The sequence below is a fragment of the Loxodonta africana genome, chromosome 11 (genome assembly GCF_030014295.1).
Source record: "Loxodonta africana isolate mLoxAfr1 chromosome 11, mLoxAfr1.hap2, whole genome shotgun sequence".
Classification (NCBI taxonomy): Eukaryota; Metazoa; Chordata; class Mammalia; order Proboscidea; family Elephantidae; genus Loxodonta; species Loxodonta africana.
The window spans coordinates 90,740,265-90,757,978 of NC_087352.1; the positions used below are offsets into that span (position 1 = coordinate 90,740,265).

Below are 17,714 nucleotides of genomic sequence, written 5' to 3' on the forward strand. Positions count from 1 at the left end.
TCTGGTGGCAGGGCCAAAATATCTAGCAAAGATGGTAATAGGGCTATATGTTTAAGGATGGATTTTAAAAAATTAAAATACATTTGAACTCATGAGACTTTTTTCCCATGAAATTTCTTTGGCATTGAACATTTAAAAGTAAATTTTGGTTAGTATGAAATAAGAGTAATGTTACTTAAAATTAAAAAATAAACACATGAGAAAATGCTCAATGCCATTAATCATGAGGAAATGCAAATTAAACCTCAACGAAATACCACTACATACCCACTACATTGGCTAAAATAAAAAATACTGGTAATGGTAAGTATTGATAAGGACTGATTGTTAATAGTTGCTCCAGTGGAGCAACTAGAACTCCTGTACATTCCTGGTGGGAATGTAAAATTGTACAGCCATTCTGGAAATCTGGTTGGCAGTTTTTTAAAAAGTTAAACTCACTCTTAACCATACAACCCTGCAATGCAGAGAAAGGAAAACATACGTTAACACAAAAGCTTGAACACCAATGTAGGTAGAAGCATATTCTTAACAGCCCCAAACTGGAAACAATCCAAATATCCACCAACAAATGAAGGGATAAAAAAGTTGTACATCCATGCAATGGAAACCTATCTAGCAATAAACAGCAATGAACTGCTGATGAATGAAGTAACATTGGTGAATCCAAAAAATGAAAAAAATATGCTAAGTAAGGAAACTGAGACACAAAAGAGTGCATACTGTATTATTGCATTTATAGACATCCTGGAAAAGACAAAACTACAGGGAGAGAAAACACATACCCTGTTGCAATGGGCTAGTGACAGAGGAGACTTATGACAAAGGTGCAAGATGATAGAAATGGTCTAAATCTTAATGTGGTGGTTACATGGGTGCATGAATTTATCAAAACTCATTGAAATGGGTGCATTTTATTGTATGTAAGTTATAACTAAATAAAATTGACTTTTAAAAAGGACATCAGGAACTACCACGTTCTTGTTGTTGTAGTTAGGTGCTGTCCCATCAGTTCTGACTCAAAGTGACCCTATATATGATAGAATGAAACACTGCCTGCTCCTGTGCCATCCTCACAATTGTTGCTATGTTTGAGCACATTGTTGCAACCACTGTGTCAATCCTTCTAGTGGACGGTCTTCCTCTTTTTCACTGACCCTCAACCTTATGGAGCATGATGTCCTTCTCCACGGAATATCAGTTCTACTGATATTCTTCCTTCAATATCATTGGTTCTTGATCATATGCTACCTCCTTAAAGGGTTGAATGTTGACTGATTCTTTTTGGTACAGTCACTTTTTGTATTCCTTCTATCATCTTTTGATGTTTCCTACATCATTCCATATTTTGCATATAGAATCCTATAATATTACAACTCGAGGCTTGAATTTTTTCTTCAGTTCTTTCAGCTTGAGAAATACCAAGCATGTTCTTCCCTTTTGGTTTTCTAACCTTTCTGTGTTCCCTTCTCCCAGGTCTTTGCCGAGAAGGACGTTGCACTTCTCACAAGGCCATCAAAGCCAGATGCAGACACTGGAAATGGTGCAGATGCAGAACGGAAAGCAAGTGCAAGAAGCACCTAGCTGGGGACCGGAGAAGCTGGAAAGTTTCCACTCTTAGACAACCAGTTATTCTTCCAGAGGGGTGCTCTGTTCCTGTAGGTACTGCAATGCCAGGTCGATGCATGGGGTGGATGGAGCAAGCTAACATTCCACCTCCCAGCTCCAAAAATCCATTTAATATATTGTACTCAGATAGAGGACCTATCAGGTATTAAACTGATAAGAACTGATACTGCATTTGATCTTAACCAAAAGAATGAGAAGTGCGTATTTCAGAGCGATAATGGGACAGTAAAATCCCTTGGCTGATATAATGGAAAATGAGCCAGGGACTGTCTGAGGATTAATTTCTGAATAGGTTCACTCTGGTGCCACCGATCCTTGGTATGACTAAGGTGCGCCTTACCCAAGCCATGGTATTTTCAATCACCTCATATACATGGGAAAGCTGGATGATGAATAGGAAGAGTAAAGAAGAATTGATGGCTTTGAATTACGGTGTTGGCAAGAATATTGAACATACCATGGACTGCCTGAAGAACGAGCAAACCTGTCTTGGAAAAAGTACAGCCAGAATGCTCCTTAGAAGTGAGGACAGAGAGACTTTGTCTCACGTACTTTGGACATCTTATCAGCAGGGACCAGTCCCTGGGAGATGGACATCATGCTTGGTAAAGTAGAGGGTCAGTGAAAAAGAGGAATATCCTTGACAATACGGATCAACACAGTGACTGCAACAATGGGCTCAAACAGCTATGACAGTGAGGATGGTGCAGGACAGGGCAATGTTTTGTTCTCTTTTGCATAAGGTCATTATGAGTTGGAACTGACTTGTTGGCACCTAACAACAGCAAAAGTCATTAATTGCAAGACTGTTAAAAGTTGAACATAGAATGACTACTTGAAGGTGGATATGTAAATGACCAGGATGGCTTCTCAGACCTAATAATGTCCAGCCCAGTAACATGCTTAGTCCAAAGTCCTGGCCTCTGTCCAAGTGGGGGTAGTACCAGCTTTCAGGAGATACTCTGGAGAAATTAGCTGTCTGCTTTGTACCACTGCAATTGCCTTTGTATACATACCTAGGGAATAAGTATAATCAGTATCACTATTGGAATGCAGGCAAGCTTGTGATACAGGTTTAAAAAAAAACAGTTATAATAACATGGACGTGGAAATGAAAATTACTCTAACAAATATGCACTGTTGATCTGGTAAACTGGCATTTCCCTAGATCCTACAAGATCAAATCATTTGGGAAATGCTATCTATTCTAACACCCCCTTGAAGATTCACAAAGAACATTTGTGTGTTAAAGTAGTTAAATAAAACTATTTTAAAACTCTAAGACATTATTTTCCAAACTTACACGACCAAACTCATTTCCCCTGCCCTTTGTCTCCTAGATATATAGAAACATAGATAACTCCCATCAACCCTGATTTACAGTGATCCTGTGTAAAATAATACAAAATGTTTCCCAATCTTGCATCAGTATTACAGCGTCCAGCATGTTCAAGTCCATTGGTGCAGCTTTTGTGCCAATCCATCTCACTGGTGGTCTCCCTTGCTATCTTTGGCACTTCTCTTTGCCAAACATGATGTCTTCCTCCTGCAATTGATTCCTCCTGATGATTCGTCCAAAGCAAGAGTGTTGGATAATGTTCTGTCGTAATTCCTGAGGTTTTCATTGGCTAACTTTTTGAAGTAGATTTGGAAGCACCGCTGAAAATTGACCTCCGTGGATGACCCTGTTGGTACATGAAATACCAATGGCATAGTTTCCAGCACCGCAGCAATAGACAAGCCAGCACAGTACGACAAACTGACAGACGGTGGTGGGTTACCCACATAGGGAGTTTTCAAATTCATGGAACATGCTTCAGGAAATGTTAAATAAAAATGAAAAGCTTGATTTAATTGCTCAAGATGTATTCCACAGAGGCCACTGGTATATTGGTGTCACATGTGTGAAATGATGACATGCTGAGACAGTTTTTATGTATACATTTTGCTTTAATTCAATAACTTCATATCTATAAAAGTTATGCAAATACAAATAAAAATAGTTTACACGTATAAGGTTTATTTTACACAATATGAATTTTTAATTTATATTCATAATTTGTCCATTTCCAGATACAAAATTTGGTACCAAAAAATCATAGAAAAGCAGTCTGGTGTTGGCAAAATCACCTACCCGTGGGTACAATTAACCACCTGGTACTCCATAAGTGCAGTTGATTGATTGGCTGGCTTACAAGTTGAAACTGGAACTATTTCACGATGTTTCTTTTCCTGTTATCACTTGTGGAGGACATTTCCTCAGGCATCATTTTAAGGGTCAAAATAGGAATATTAAAAGAACATATGAAATCTCCAAAAACGTTACAACTCTAGAATAAATTCTTAATGACTAGCAGTTATTTGTTTTAACCTAAGCCATTTTTAAAACTTTCAAAGGTTCAAGGAACTTTTACTGAACACGCTAGATCATGTAATTTTGGGTTTATCAGAAGAATATAATGTTTCTCCTTTTTTACCTGAAAAGGTTGTGTATTTAATATTATCAAGAGGTACTTAAATGTAATTCCATGATTTCCTTCTGTCTATGTCTTTCATTTTTTAAGATCAGTTCATTACAATCATCAACTGACTCTTGTCAGTGGCTTTGGAAAACACATGTATAAACAAACTATGCTGTGATTACCTACATATGAATATTTAATATAAGCTCAAATTTAAACTTCTAAGCTCATTTTTCTTCCTTAGATCTGGATACACCTTTATTTATATAACCAAAATAAAATGGCTGACATTAGTTTTGCAGAGTTACTGGCAACTAGATATGTACCCCCCTACCCCCACCCCCCTTCCACACACATGTCTGTCAGTTTGTTGTACTGTGGGGGCTTTTGTGTTGCTGAGATGCTGGAAGCTATGCTACCAGTATTAAAGTACCAGCAGGGTCACCCACGGTGGACAAGTTTTTCTGAACTTCCAGACTAAGACAGACCAGGAAGAAGGACCTGATGGTCTACGTCTGCAAAGAATTAGAAAGTGAAAACCTTATGAATAGCAGTAGAACATTGTCTGATATGGTGCCAGAAGATGAGCCTCTCAGGTTGGAAGGCACTCAACTTTAATGATGTGGATGGAGTCAAGCTTTCGGAACTTTAATTTGCTAATGTGGCATGACTCAAAATGAGAAGAAACATCTGCAAACATCCATTAATAATTGGAATGTGGAATATATGAATTATGAATTCAGGAAAGTTGGAAATCATCAAAAATGAAACATGGATACTCTAGGCATTAGTGAGCTGAAATGGACTGGTTTTGGTAATCCTATGGTCTACTTGCCGGGAATGACAACTTGAAGAGGAATGATGTTGCATTCATCACCAAAAATAACATTTCAAGGTCTATCCTGAAGCACAACCCTGTCAGTGATAGGATAATATCTATACGCCTACAAAGAAGATAAGTTAGTATGACTATTATTCAAATTTATGCACCAATCACTAAGGTCAAATATGAAGAAAGTGAAGATTTTCACCAACTTTTGCGGACTGAAATTGATTGAACATGCAATCAGGATACTTTGATAATTACTGGTGACTGGAATGTGAAAGTTGGAAACTAAGAAGGACAGGTGGTTGGAAAATATAGCCTTGGTGATAGAAATGATGCTGGAGATTGCATGATAGAATTTTGCAAGACCAACTACTTCTTCACTGCAAATACTTTTTTCACCAACATAAATGACAACTATACACATGAACCTTGCCAGATGGAATACAAAGGAATCAAATCGACTATATCTGTGGAAAGAGATGGTGGAAAAGCTCAATATCATCAGTCAGAACAAGGCCAGGGGCTAACTTCAGAACAGACCATCTATTTGCACATATGCAGGTTCAAGTTGAAACTGAGGAAAATTAGAACAAGTCCTCTAGAGGCAAAGTATGACCTTGAGTATATCCCACCTGAATTTAGAGGCAATCTTAAGAATAGATTTGACATGTTGAACACTAATGACCATAGACCAGGTCAGTTGTGGAATGACATCAAGGACATCATACATGAAGAAAACAAGAGGTCACTAAAAAGACAAGAAAAAAAGAAAAGACCAAAATGGATGTCAGAAGAGACTCTGAAACTTGCTCTTGAACGTCGAGCAGCTAAAGCAAAAGGAGGAAAAGATGAAGTCAAAAAGCTGAGCAGAAGACTTCAAAGGATAGCTCGAGAAGACAAAGTATTATAATGACGTGCAAAGAGCTAGAGATAGGAAACCAAAAGGAAAGAACATGCTCAGCATTTCTCAAGCTGAAAGAACTAAAGAAAAAATTCAAGCCTCAAGTTGCGATATTGAAGGATTCTACAGGGAAAATATTAAATGACACAGAAAGCATCAAAAGAAGATGGAAGGAGTACACAGAGTCACTATATCAAAAAGAATTCATTGGCATCCAACCATTTCAAGAGGTAGCACATGATCAAGAACTGACAGTACTGAAGGAAGAAGTCCAAGCTGCATTGAAGGTATTGGCAAAAAACAAAGGCTTCAGGAATTGATGGAATACCAATTGAGATGTTGCAACAAACGGATGCAGCACCAGAAGTGCTCGCTCATCTATGCCAAAAAATTTGGAAGACAGCTACCTGGCCAACAGACTGGAGGAGATTCATATTTATGCCTATTCCCAAGAAAGATGATCCAACTGAATGCAGAAATTATAGCACAATATCATTAATTTCACATGAAGGAAAATTTTACTGAGCATCATTCAAAAGCAGCAGCAGCAGTATATCGACAGGGAACTCCCAGAAATTCAAGCAGATTCAGAAGATGTGGAACCAGGGACATCATCGTTGATGTCAGATGGATCCTGGCTGAAAGCAGAGAATACCAGAAAGATGTTTACCTGTGTTTTATTGACTATGCAAAGGCATTCGACTGTGTGGATCACAACAAATTATGGGTAACATTGCAAATAATGGTAATTCCAGAACATTTTCTTGTGCTCATGAGAAACCTGTACACAGATCAAGAGGCAGCTGTTTGGACAGAACAAGGGGATACTGATTGGTTTAAAGTCAGGAAAAGTGTGCATCAGGGTTGTATCCTTTCGCTGTACTTATTCAATCTGTACACTGAGCAAATAAGCCGAGAACCTGGACTTTATGAAGAAGAATGGGGCATCAGGATTGGAGGAAGACTCATTAACAACCTGTGTTATGCAGATAACACAACATTGCTTGGTGAAAATTGAAGAGGACTTGAAGCACTTACTGATGAAGATCAAAGACCACAGCCTTCAGTATGGATTATGCCTCAACATAAAGAAAATAAAAATCCTCAAAACTGGACCAATAAGCAACATCATGATAAATGGAGAAAAGATTGAAGTTGTCGGGGATTTCACTTTACTTGGATTCACAATCCACACCCATGGAAGCAGAAGTCAAGAAATCAAAAGACGCATTGCTTTGGGCAAATCTGCTGCAAAGGGCCTATTTAAAGTGTTGAAAAGCAAAGATGTCACCTTGAATACTAAGATGTGCCTCACCCAAGCCATGGTATTTTTAATTGCATCATATGCGTGTGAAAGCTGGACAATGACAAAGGAAGACTGAAGAGGAATTGACATCTTTGCACTGTGGTGTTGGCAGAGAATATTGTATACACCATGAACTGCCAAAAGAACAAAAAAATCTTTCTTGGAAGAAGTACAACCAGAATGTTCCTTAGAAACAAGGATGGCGAGTCCATGTCTCACATGCTTTGAAAACATTATCGGGAGGAATCAGTCCCTGGAGGACATTATGCTTAGTAAAGCAGAGGGTCAATGAAAAAGAGGAAGGCCCTCAATGAGATGGATTGAGAAAGTGGCTACAACAATGGGCTCAAGCTTAGCAGCGACACCTAACAACAAAAACAACATCAGATATATTCCCTGGTGGCACTTAGAACTCCCAGCTGATCTGGTACTAAGCCAGGTGTGACCTGCATTTGACAGAGCTTATTAATTAATGATTAGAAACGTTAATACTGAAAAAAATTGGCTGTGATTATGACTAACATCAAGAATTATTACAGACCTCAGACCACTGTATTCAGAGAAAAACAGTCTGTACAATGACAAAAGGGTGAAAAGAACCAGATTTAGAAACCCTTAATATTCCAGGGTTCCATTAGCTTGATATTAAGTATGCACCTTCGACCTTGTATACAGAAATAACTTTGTTCTCACTCACCATACATGGGAATGTAGAGGAATTAACTTACATTTTGCATGAAGACATAACAGACATAAAAACCGTCTCAAAAATTGTTTACATTTCTTCCTAATGAGTTAGACCAGCTGAAAAGACCATATAATTTTGAATGCTACTACAGGATGACTGGAAGAAAAGAGGTAAAGAGGTGGCAGCTTGGACTTCAGGCCAGCTAGAAGGAAGATTTCCCGAGGTGCTCATTAATTTAAAAAAATGTTTACAATATCACCTCCACTGAATTTTGTTTATAACTTAATTACTATGTTGTGTTTGTAGTGGTTTTTGAAACGATAGGTAGGTAATATGCTTTACGTAGGTGCCCAACTGTCGACTAAAACAGTGGTTCTCTGTCCAATTTGCTCATTAGAATGACCCAGGGATCTCTGATAGAATACTGAGGCCCAGGTCCCACCCCAGAATAATTGAGTCAGAATCTCTGCGGGTAGGCCCAGGCCTCTGTATTTTCTCCTCCAGGTGATTCTGTGTGCAGTGGGGATATAGAACCATGAGACTAAATCATCAGTTCTCACGATTAAAGCATTATTCTGCCTAGTCTTGTGAATGATAAATAATAATATTTATGTCTATTTAAGACACTCTTAATTAGAGCAAAATAGTGCACATTTTTAAAATAAACGATGTGCTTGGGTTGATCGCAAGGGAAAAAATCCTAAAATACCGTCATAATTATCCTCATCAATTTGCACTATATCAATTTTCAAAAAATTGAAATGTATATGTTAATGTGACTTAAATCCATGTAAATTTTATAGTCATATAATTAGCACCTTAAGGTTCTTTTGGAAAGTTTCTCTGAAGATGCAGCTCTGAAGCTATAAATTCTAAAACTGGCTGCTGAAGGAGGATGCTTTCCAACTAGGGCACTTACTCTCAACTAAATAATTAAGTAAACCACTTGATTGTAACAGCCTGTAGGTAAGAAAAGAGAAAAACAGTAATGTCCTCATTAGAGAATAGTATGTTTATGTAGAAAAAGAATTCACAAAGACTCACAAAGCTGAAAAAAAGAAAGATGGAAATGATCCCTACGGTGCGATAGCTCTTTAGTGGAATTCTGTATCAAGCCATCACTTTAAGCTAGGAGGAAGTTTTTGTGTCTCCATATGTATTTGATAGTGATCCAAAAAGGTTGATTCTAATTTGGAATGTACTGCTTCATTTAACTCCATAAAGAGCCAAGAAGAAAATATACATAAGTACACTGGAAATTTTTTTTTTTCACTAAATAACTGTCCAAAACATTTCATAGAACGAGTTCCTTTAAATTTGCCTTTAAGTGATTTAAAAGGGCACTAAGTTATTCCAGATATTGTTTATCAAGCTTTAGCATTTCGTTCAGTTTCTGGCTTCCTTTTGGGATCATATTTGCCCCAGTAACTTTGGGAGATTAAAATGGCTTACATGGCCAACTGCAGGTTTAATTATTTTGGAAGGTTATTTTTCAACTGAAAATAATTTTAGGCCCAAAACTCTTAATACAAAAAATCTCTTTGAATTTGCCAGTTTAATTTTTGGGATGATTTATTCATTCACAATTTTCTCTAAGGGATTGTGAATTAATTAAATAGCTCATTTGGTAGAAATCTCAGAATTTAGAAGACACAGTTAATCCCAGCTTCAAAGAATAAAACTAAGATAAGCACAAGGAAATAGAAAATAAACTGGTCACGGTTTTCTTCGAATGTCACTTGGTATCTTTTGCATATTTTTGGATGAAAAGGTAATACAAAAGCAGAAAACACTCTAGTAGTTAAAATGTAAGAGTTTCAACGATGCTTAAACACAAAACACAGTACTCACAGAAGGAAGCTGTGACAGAGTTTACAACCATGTGCCTCAAGACAAATATTCAGTTAACAAAAGTTTCCTTTTGTTGGTTTTTTGGTTGTTCTGTTGCTTTCTGAAAGCTCAGGAAAGAGACAAGAATATCTATCTAGGAAGGGACGCAGATTCTACCTAACAATCCCTAAAGGCATTTATTACATTAGAATATTCTTGATTAGAGAGCCAAGTAGACAAATCTGAGACATTAAGAATAAATTGATGAGCCTTCAAAATTATAGGGGAAGCTTACCATTTAAGAAGCAGATTGGGCACCTACGCCTATGTCTCTCCCCACCCAAGGTCCCTCTGAAGTTGCCAAAACAATGTTTTGAAAAGGATGCAACCATAAATATACTATTCATGGTCCAGACTTATTAAGGAATATCTAGAAGAGAGAAGTAGATGGAATAAAACTAATGGAGGAAGCAGAGGAAACTGTAGCTGAAGAAATAATACACTACCAAGAAAAATCAGATCTTTGAGGAAAAATGAACAAGTAATAGAAAGAATAAGGTGAGCAATCAAAATAACTGATTTCAGAGAAAACAGAGCTGGTTTAATAAACAGAATAAAAAACAGAGAAAACTCATTGCCGACAAGAAGATTCTGACTTATAGCGACCCTATAAGACAGAGTAGAAATGCTCCAGGGGGTTTCCAAGGAGCAGCTGGTGGATTCAAACTGTCAACCTTTTGGTTAGCAGCCTCATAACCACTACACCACTGGAATAAACAGAATAGAACCTTAAAAATTACAACCAGTGTCTCAGAGAGGTTCTAATGTCAGAGAGAATATTATTTAAAAAAAACTGAAACCAGGTTATTTGCTTCTTCATTCATTTACCACTTCAAGGAATACTATAAATGCTTACCATATGCCAGGTGCTGTTCTAGGTGCAGGAGATACAGCAGTAAAACCCCACCCCTGCCCTAAAGCCAAACAATATTTCAGCTTAACTAGTGAAGAATATCTGCCTTGAGCATTGTGCTCTTCTAGGATCTATATACAAGAAATCTGACTGACAACGGCAATCCAACGATTAGGGAGGAAATTTACGGAGCAGTGAGTTTACGTTAATGGAAGAGGAACAACTCAGAAAAGGAGGGTAAGAAGGTTGCACATCTAGAAGAATGTAATCACTGTCACTGAATTGTACATGTAGAAACAGTTGAACTGGTGTTATGTCCAGCTGCGTATATTCTCAACAACAGCAAAAATAAAATAAATTATTAAAAAAAAAACCTACCCTTTTATAACTTACACAAGTCAATTCATAAAATACAGTATGTCATAAGGAAATAAAACAATATGGAGAAAAATAAAGCAGAGAATGGGGTAAGGAAGTGAATGGTAGGATTAGAATTTTAAATAGAGGGGTCAGTGAAGATGGCTAAAATATGAATGAATTGAGGAGACAAATCATGCAGATATCTGGGAAAGAGTATCCCAGGCACAGGGAAGAACAAGTGAAAAGGCCCTGGGGTGACAGTGTGGTTGGAATAGAGGGAGAGGAAGACCAGTAGAAGACATGATAAAATAAGTAACAGAGGTTTAGACAAATTAAGACATTATTATATAGACCATGGTAAAGACTCTGAATTTTAATCTGAATGAGATCAAAAGCCATTGGAGTAGTTTTTTTTTAGTAATATTTTTTATTGTGCTTTAAGTGAAAGTTTACAAATCAAGTCAGTCTGTCGCATGTAAGCTTATATACACCTTACCACATAGTCCCATTTACTCTCCCCCTAGTGTGTCAGCCTGCTCCCTTCTTCCAGTCTCTCCTTTCGTGACGATTTTGCCAGTTTCTAACCCTCTCTACCCTCCTATCTCCCCTCCAGACAGGAGATGCCAGTACAGTCTCAAGTGTCCACCTGATACAAGTAGCTCACTCTTCATCAGCATCTCTCTGCAGCCCATTGTCTAGTCCCTTCCATGTCTGATGAGTAGCCTTCGGAAACGGTTCCTGTCCTGGGCCAACAGAAGGTTTGGGGACCATGACCGCCGGGATTCTTCTAGTCTCAGTCAGGCCATTAAGTCTGGTCTTTTTATGAGAATTTGGGGTCTGCATCCCACTGTCCTCCTGCTCCCTCAGGAGTTCTCTGTTGTGTTTCCTGTCAGGGCAGTCATCAGTTGTGGCCGGGCACCATCTAGTTCTTCTGGTCTCAGGGTGATGTAAGTCTCTAGCTCATGTGGCCCTATCTGTCTCAGGCTCATAGTTATCGTGTGACCTTGGTGTTCTTCATCCTCCTTTGATCCAGATGGGTTGAGACCAATTGATATATCTTAGATGGCCACTTGTTATCATTTAAGATCCCAGACGCCACACTTCTAAGTGGGATGCAGAATGTTATCATAATAGAGTTTATTATGTCAATTGACTTAGAAGTCCCCTTAAGCCATAGTCCCCAAACCCCCGCCCTTGCTCTGCTGACCTTTGAAGCATTCAGTTTATCCCGGAAACTTCTTTGCTTTTGGTCCAGTCCAGTTGAGCTGACCTTCCATGTATTGAGTATTGTCCTTCCCTTCACCTAAAGTAGTTCTTATCTACTAACTAATCAGTAAATAACCCTCTCCCACCCTCCCTCCCTCCCCCCCCCGTAACCACAAAAGTATGTGTTCTTCTCAGTTATACTATTTCTCAAGAACTTATAATAGTGGTCTTATACAGTATTTGTCTTTTTGCATCTGACTAATTTCATTCAGCATAATGCCTTCCGGGTTCCTCCATGTTATGAAATGTTTCACAGATTCGTCACTGTTCTTTATCGAAGCATAGTATTCCATTGTGTGAATGTACCATAATTTATTTAACCATTCATCTATCGACAGACACCTTGGTTGCTTCCAGCTTTTTGCTATTGTAAACAGTGCTGCAATAAACATGGGTGCGCATATATCTGTTCGTGTAAAGGCTCTTATTTCTCTAGAGTATATTCCGAGGAGTGGGATTTCTGGGTTGTATGGTAGTTCTATTTCTAACTTTTTAAGGAAATGCCAGATCGATTTCCAAAGTGACTGTACCATTTGACATTCCCACTAGCAGAGTATAAGAGTTCCAATCTCTCCGCAGCCTCTCCAACATTTATTATTTTGTGTTTTTTGGATTAATGCCAGCCTTGTTGGAGTGAGATGGAATCTCATCGTAGTTTTAATTTGCATTTCTCTAATGGCTAATGATCAAGAGCATTTTCTCATGTGTCTGTTAGCTGCCTGAATATCTTCTGTAGTGAAGTGCGTGTTCATATCCTTTGCCTACTTTTTGAGTGGGTTGTTTGTCTTTTTGTGGTTGAGTTTTAACAGAATCATATAGGTTTTAGAGATCAGGCTCTGGTCAGAGATGTCATAGCTGAAAATTTTTCCCAATCTGTAGGTGGTCTTTTTACTCTCTTGGTGACGTCTTTAGATGAGCATAGGTGTTTGATTTTTAGGAGCTCCCAGTTATCGGGTTTCTCTTCATCATTTTTAGTAATGTTTTGTATTTTGTTTATGCCTTGTATTAGGGCTCCTAATGTTGTTCCTATTTTTTCTTCCATGATCTTTATCGTTTTAGTCTTTACGTTTAGGTCTTTGATCCACTTGGAGTTAGTTTTTGTGCATGGTGTGAGGTATGGGTCCTGTTTCATTTTTTTGCAAATGGATATCCAGTTATGCCAGCACCATTTGTTAAAAAGGCTATCTTTTCCCCAATTAACTGACTCTGGTCCTTTGTCAAATATCAGCTGCTCATACGCGGATGGATCTATATCTGGGTTCTCAATTCTGTTCCATTGGTCTATGTGCCTGTTGTTGTACCAGTACCAGGCTGTTTTGACTACTGTGGCTGTATAATAGGTTCTGAAATCAGGTAGAGTGAGGTCTCCCACTTTCTTCTTCTTTTTCAGTAATGCTTTACTTCTCTGGGGCTTCTTTCCCTTCCATATGAAGTTGGTGATTTGTTTCTCTATCCCCTTAAAAAATGACATTGGAATTTGGATCGGAAGTGCATTGTCAAAACATTTCTATCATGGAACATTTGTTGAACACATGCTTGGCAGTTTTCCAAAATAGTTTCATAGAAAAATCAAGAGAACAAGAGCTTCAAAATGCTTTTCACATTTTCAATATTAAGTTTCTTCTAAGGCTACCACATAGAAATAACACTTTTTTGTTGTTAGGTGTCGTCGAGTCAGTTCCAGCTCATAGAGACACTATAAAACAGAGTAGAACTGCCCCATAGGGCTCTCAAGGAGTAGCTGGTGGATTTCAAGTGTCAATCTTTTTGTTAGCAGCCGAGCTCTTAACCACTATACCACCAGGGCTCCAGAAATACAATAGTTACAGGTATAACAAGTAATTATCAGCTATTTCATTGTCATTTTATCCTTTACGTTTAATGCAAACTTTTACAATTTTGGTGGTTGTTATTGTTGTTAGGTGCTGTGGAGTTGGCTCTGACTCATAGTGACCCTATGTACAGCAATAAAACACTGGCTGGTCTCGTGCCATCCTCACAATTGTTGTTGTGCTTGACCCCATTGTTGCAGCCAGTGTCAAAGACCTTTCTGGTATTCTGTGCTTTCAACCAAGATCCATCTGACATCAGCAATGATATCCTTCATTCCATGTCCTCTTCTGAATCTGCCTTGAATTTCTGGCAGTTCCCTGTCGATGTCCTGCTAAAACTTTGGTAGAAACACTCAAATCAAAATTTACTGTAAAATATTCCTGGGCAAACTGAAGTACAAAAACATCTCTGAGGCATTTTACGTAGTCCTTACCAAAGATATTCTTTCCCTCAATCCCTGGATCTTACTTTCTAGCCAATTTGGTACTATTCAAACAAAATGAAGAACTACATCAATTAGTTAGACAATTCTTTTCCAAAACAAAGGTAGCTTTACTATTTTTCTTCTTTTAAGTATTATGTGTACTCATGGAGAAAATTCAAGTAATATAGCTCTTCCTCTATGAATTTTAATTTGTTGAAATCCTTGTCACAAAGCCGTCAGTTAATTTTTTTTATTAACTTCTATTGAGCTTCAAGTGAACGTTTACAAATCAAGTCAGACTGTCACATATAAGTTTATATACACCTTACTCCATACTCCCACTTGCTCTCCCCCTAATGAGTCAGCCCTTCCAGTCTCTCCTTTCGTGACAATTTTGCCAGCTTCCAACTCTCTCTATCCTCCCATCCCCCCTCCAGACAGGAGATGCCAACACAGTTTCAAGTGACCACTTGATATAATTAGCTCACTCTTCATCAGCATCTCTCACCTACCCACTGTCCAGTCCCTTTCATGTCTGATGAGTTGTCTTCGGGGATGGTTCCTGTCCTGTGCCAACAGAAGGTTTAGGGACCATGACCACCGGGATTCCTCTAGTCTCAGTCAGACCTTTAAGTATGATCTTGTTATGCGAATTTGGGGTCTGCATCCCACTGATCTGCTCCCTCAGGGGCTGTCTGTTGCGCTCCCTGTCAGGGCAGTCATCGATTGTGGCCGGGCACCAACTAGTTCTTCTGGTCTCAGGATGATGTAGGTCTCTGGTTCATGTGGCCCTTTCTGTCTCTTGGGCTCTTAGTTGTCATGTGACCTTGGTGTTCTTCATTCTCCTTTGCTCCAGGTGGACTGAGACCAATTGATGCATCTTAGATGGCCGCTTGTTAGCATTTAAGACCCCAGATGCCACATTTCAAAGTGGGATGCAGAATGTTTTCATAATAGAATTATTTTGCCAATTGACATAGAAGTCCCCTTAAACCATGGTCCCCAAACCCCCGCCCTTGCTCCGCTGACCTTTGAAGCATACATTTTATCCCGGGAACTTCTTTGCTTTTGGTCCAGTCCAATTGAGCTGACCTTCCATGTATTGAGTATTGTCTTTCCCTTCCCCTAAAGCAGTTCTTAGCTACTAATTAATCAGTAAAAAACCCTCTCCCACCCTCCCTCCCTCCCCACCTCATAACCACAAAAGTATGTGTTCTTCTCAGTTTATACTATTTCTCAAGCTCTTATAATAGTGGTCTTATACAATATTTGTCCTTTTGCTTCTGACTAATTTTGCTCAGCATAATGCCTTCCAGGTTCCTCCATGTTATGAAATGTTTCATAGATTCGTCACTGTTCTTTATCGATGCATAGTATTCCTTTGTGTGAATATACCACAATTTACTTAACCATTCATCAGTTAATGGACACCTTGGTTGCTTCCAGCTTTTTGCTGTTGTAAACAGAGCTGCAATAAACATGGGTGTGCATATATCTGTTTGTGTGAAGGCTCTTATTTCTCTAGGGTATATTCCTAGGAATGGGATTTCTGGGTTGTATAGTAGCTCTATTTCTAACTGTTTAAGATAACGCCAGATAGATTTCCAAAGTGGTTGTACCATTTTACATTCTCACCAGCAGTGTATAAGAGTTCCAATCTCTCCGCAGCCTCTCCAACATTTATTATTTTGTGTTTTTTGGATTAATGCTAGCCTTGTTGGAGTGAGATGGAATCTCATCGTAGTTTTAATTTGCATTTCTCTAATGGCTAATGATCGAGAGCATTCTCTCATGTGTCTGTTAGCTGCCTGAATGTCTTCTTTAGTGAAGTGTGTTCATATCCTTTGCCCACTTCTTGATTGGGTTGTTTGTCTTTTTGTGGTTGAGTTTTGACAGAATCATATAGATTTGAGAGATCAGGCGCTGGTTGGAGATGTCATAGCTGAAAATTCTTTCCCAGTCTGTAGGTGGTCTTTTTACTCTTTTGGTGAAGTCTTCAGATGAGCATAGGTGTTTGATTTTTAGGAGCTCCCAGTCATCTGGTTTCTCTTCATCATTTTTGGTAATGTTTTGTATTCTGTTTATGCCTTGTATTAGGGGTCCTAGGGTTGTCCCTATTTTTTCTTCCATGATCTTTATCATTTTAGTCTTTATGTTTAGGTCTTTGATCCACTTGGAGTTAGTTTTTGTGCTTGGTGTGAGGTGTGGGTCCTGTTTCATTTTTTTGCAAATGGATATCCAGTTATGCCAGCACCATTTGTTAAAAAGATTATCTTTTCCCCAGTTAACTGACTCTGAGCCTTTCTCAAATATCAGCTGCTCGTATGTGGATGGATTTATATCTGGATTCTCAATTCTGTTCCACTGGTCTATGTGCCTGTTGTTGTACCAGTACCAGGCTGTTTTGACTACTGTGGCTGTATAATAGCTTCTGAAATCAGGTAGAGTGAGGCCTCCCACTTTCTTCTTCTTTTTTAGTAATGCTTTGCTTATCCGAGGCTTCTTTCCCTTCCATATGAAGTTGGTGATTTGTTTCTCTATCACCTTAAAAATGACATTGGAATTTGGATCGGAAGTGCATTGTATGTATAGATGGCTTTTGGTAGAATAGACATTTTTACTATGTTAAGTCTTCCTATCCATGAGCAAGGTATGTTTTTCCACTTATGTAGGTCTGTTTCAGTTTCTTGTACTAGTACTTTGTAGTTTTCTTTGTATAGGTCTTTTACATCTTTGGTAAGATTTATTCCTAAGTATTTTATCTTCTTGGGGGCTACTGTGAATGGTATTGATTTGGTTATTTCCTCTTCGATGTTCTTTTTGTTGATGTAGAGGAATCCAAGTGATTTTTGTATGTTTATTTTGTAACCTGAGACTCTGCCGAACTCTTCTATTAGTTTTGGTAGTTTTCTGGAGGATTCCTTAGGGTTTTCTGTGTATAAGATCATGTCATCGGCAAATAGAGATAATTTTAATTCTTCCTTGCCAATACGGATGCCCTTTATTTCTTTGTCTAGCCTGATTGCTCTGGCTAGGACCTCTAGCACAATGTTGAATAAGAGCGGTGATAAAGGGCATCCTTGTCTGGTTCCCGTTCTCAAGGGAAATGCTTTCAGGTTCTCTCCGTTTAGAGTGATGTTGGCTGTTGGCTTTGCATAGATGCCCTTTATTATGTTGAGGAATTTTCCTTCAATTCCTATTTTGCTGAGAGTTTTTATCATGAATGGGTGTTGGACTTTGTCGAATGCCTTTTCTGCATTAATTGATAAGATC

General features: G+C 38.4%; 1 non-coding gene across 1 annotated transcript; it reads right to left on the reverse strand.

Annotated features, from left to right (window-relative positions):
- Nucleotides 1–1,640: 1,640 nt before the first annotated feature.
- LOC111749646 (U2 spliceosomal RNA) lies at nucleotides 1,641–1,831 on the reverse strand. The gene has a single exon (XR_002784847.1). It is a non-coding gene; the product is annotated as a U2 spliceosomal RNA (small nuclear RNA).
- Between the last annotated feature and the right edge of the window lie 15,883 nt (nucleotides 1,832–17,714).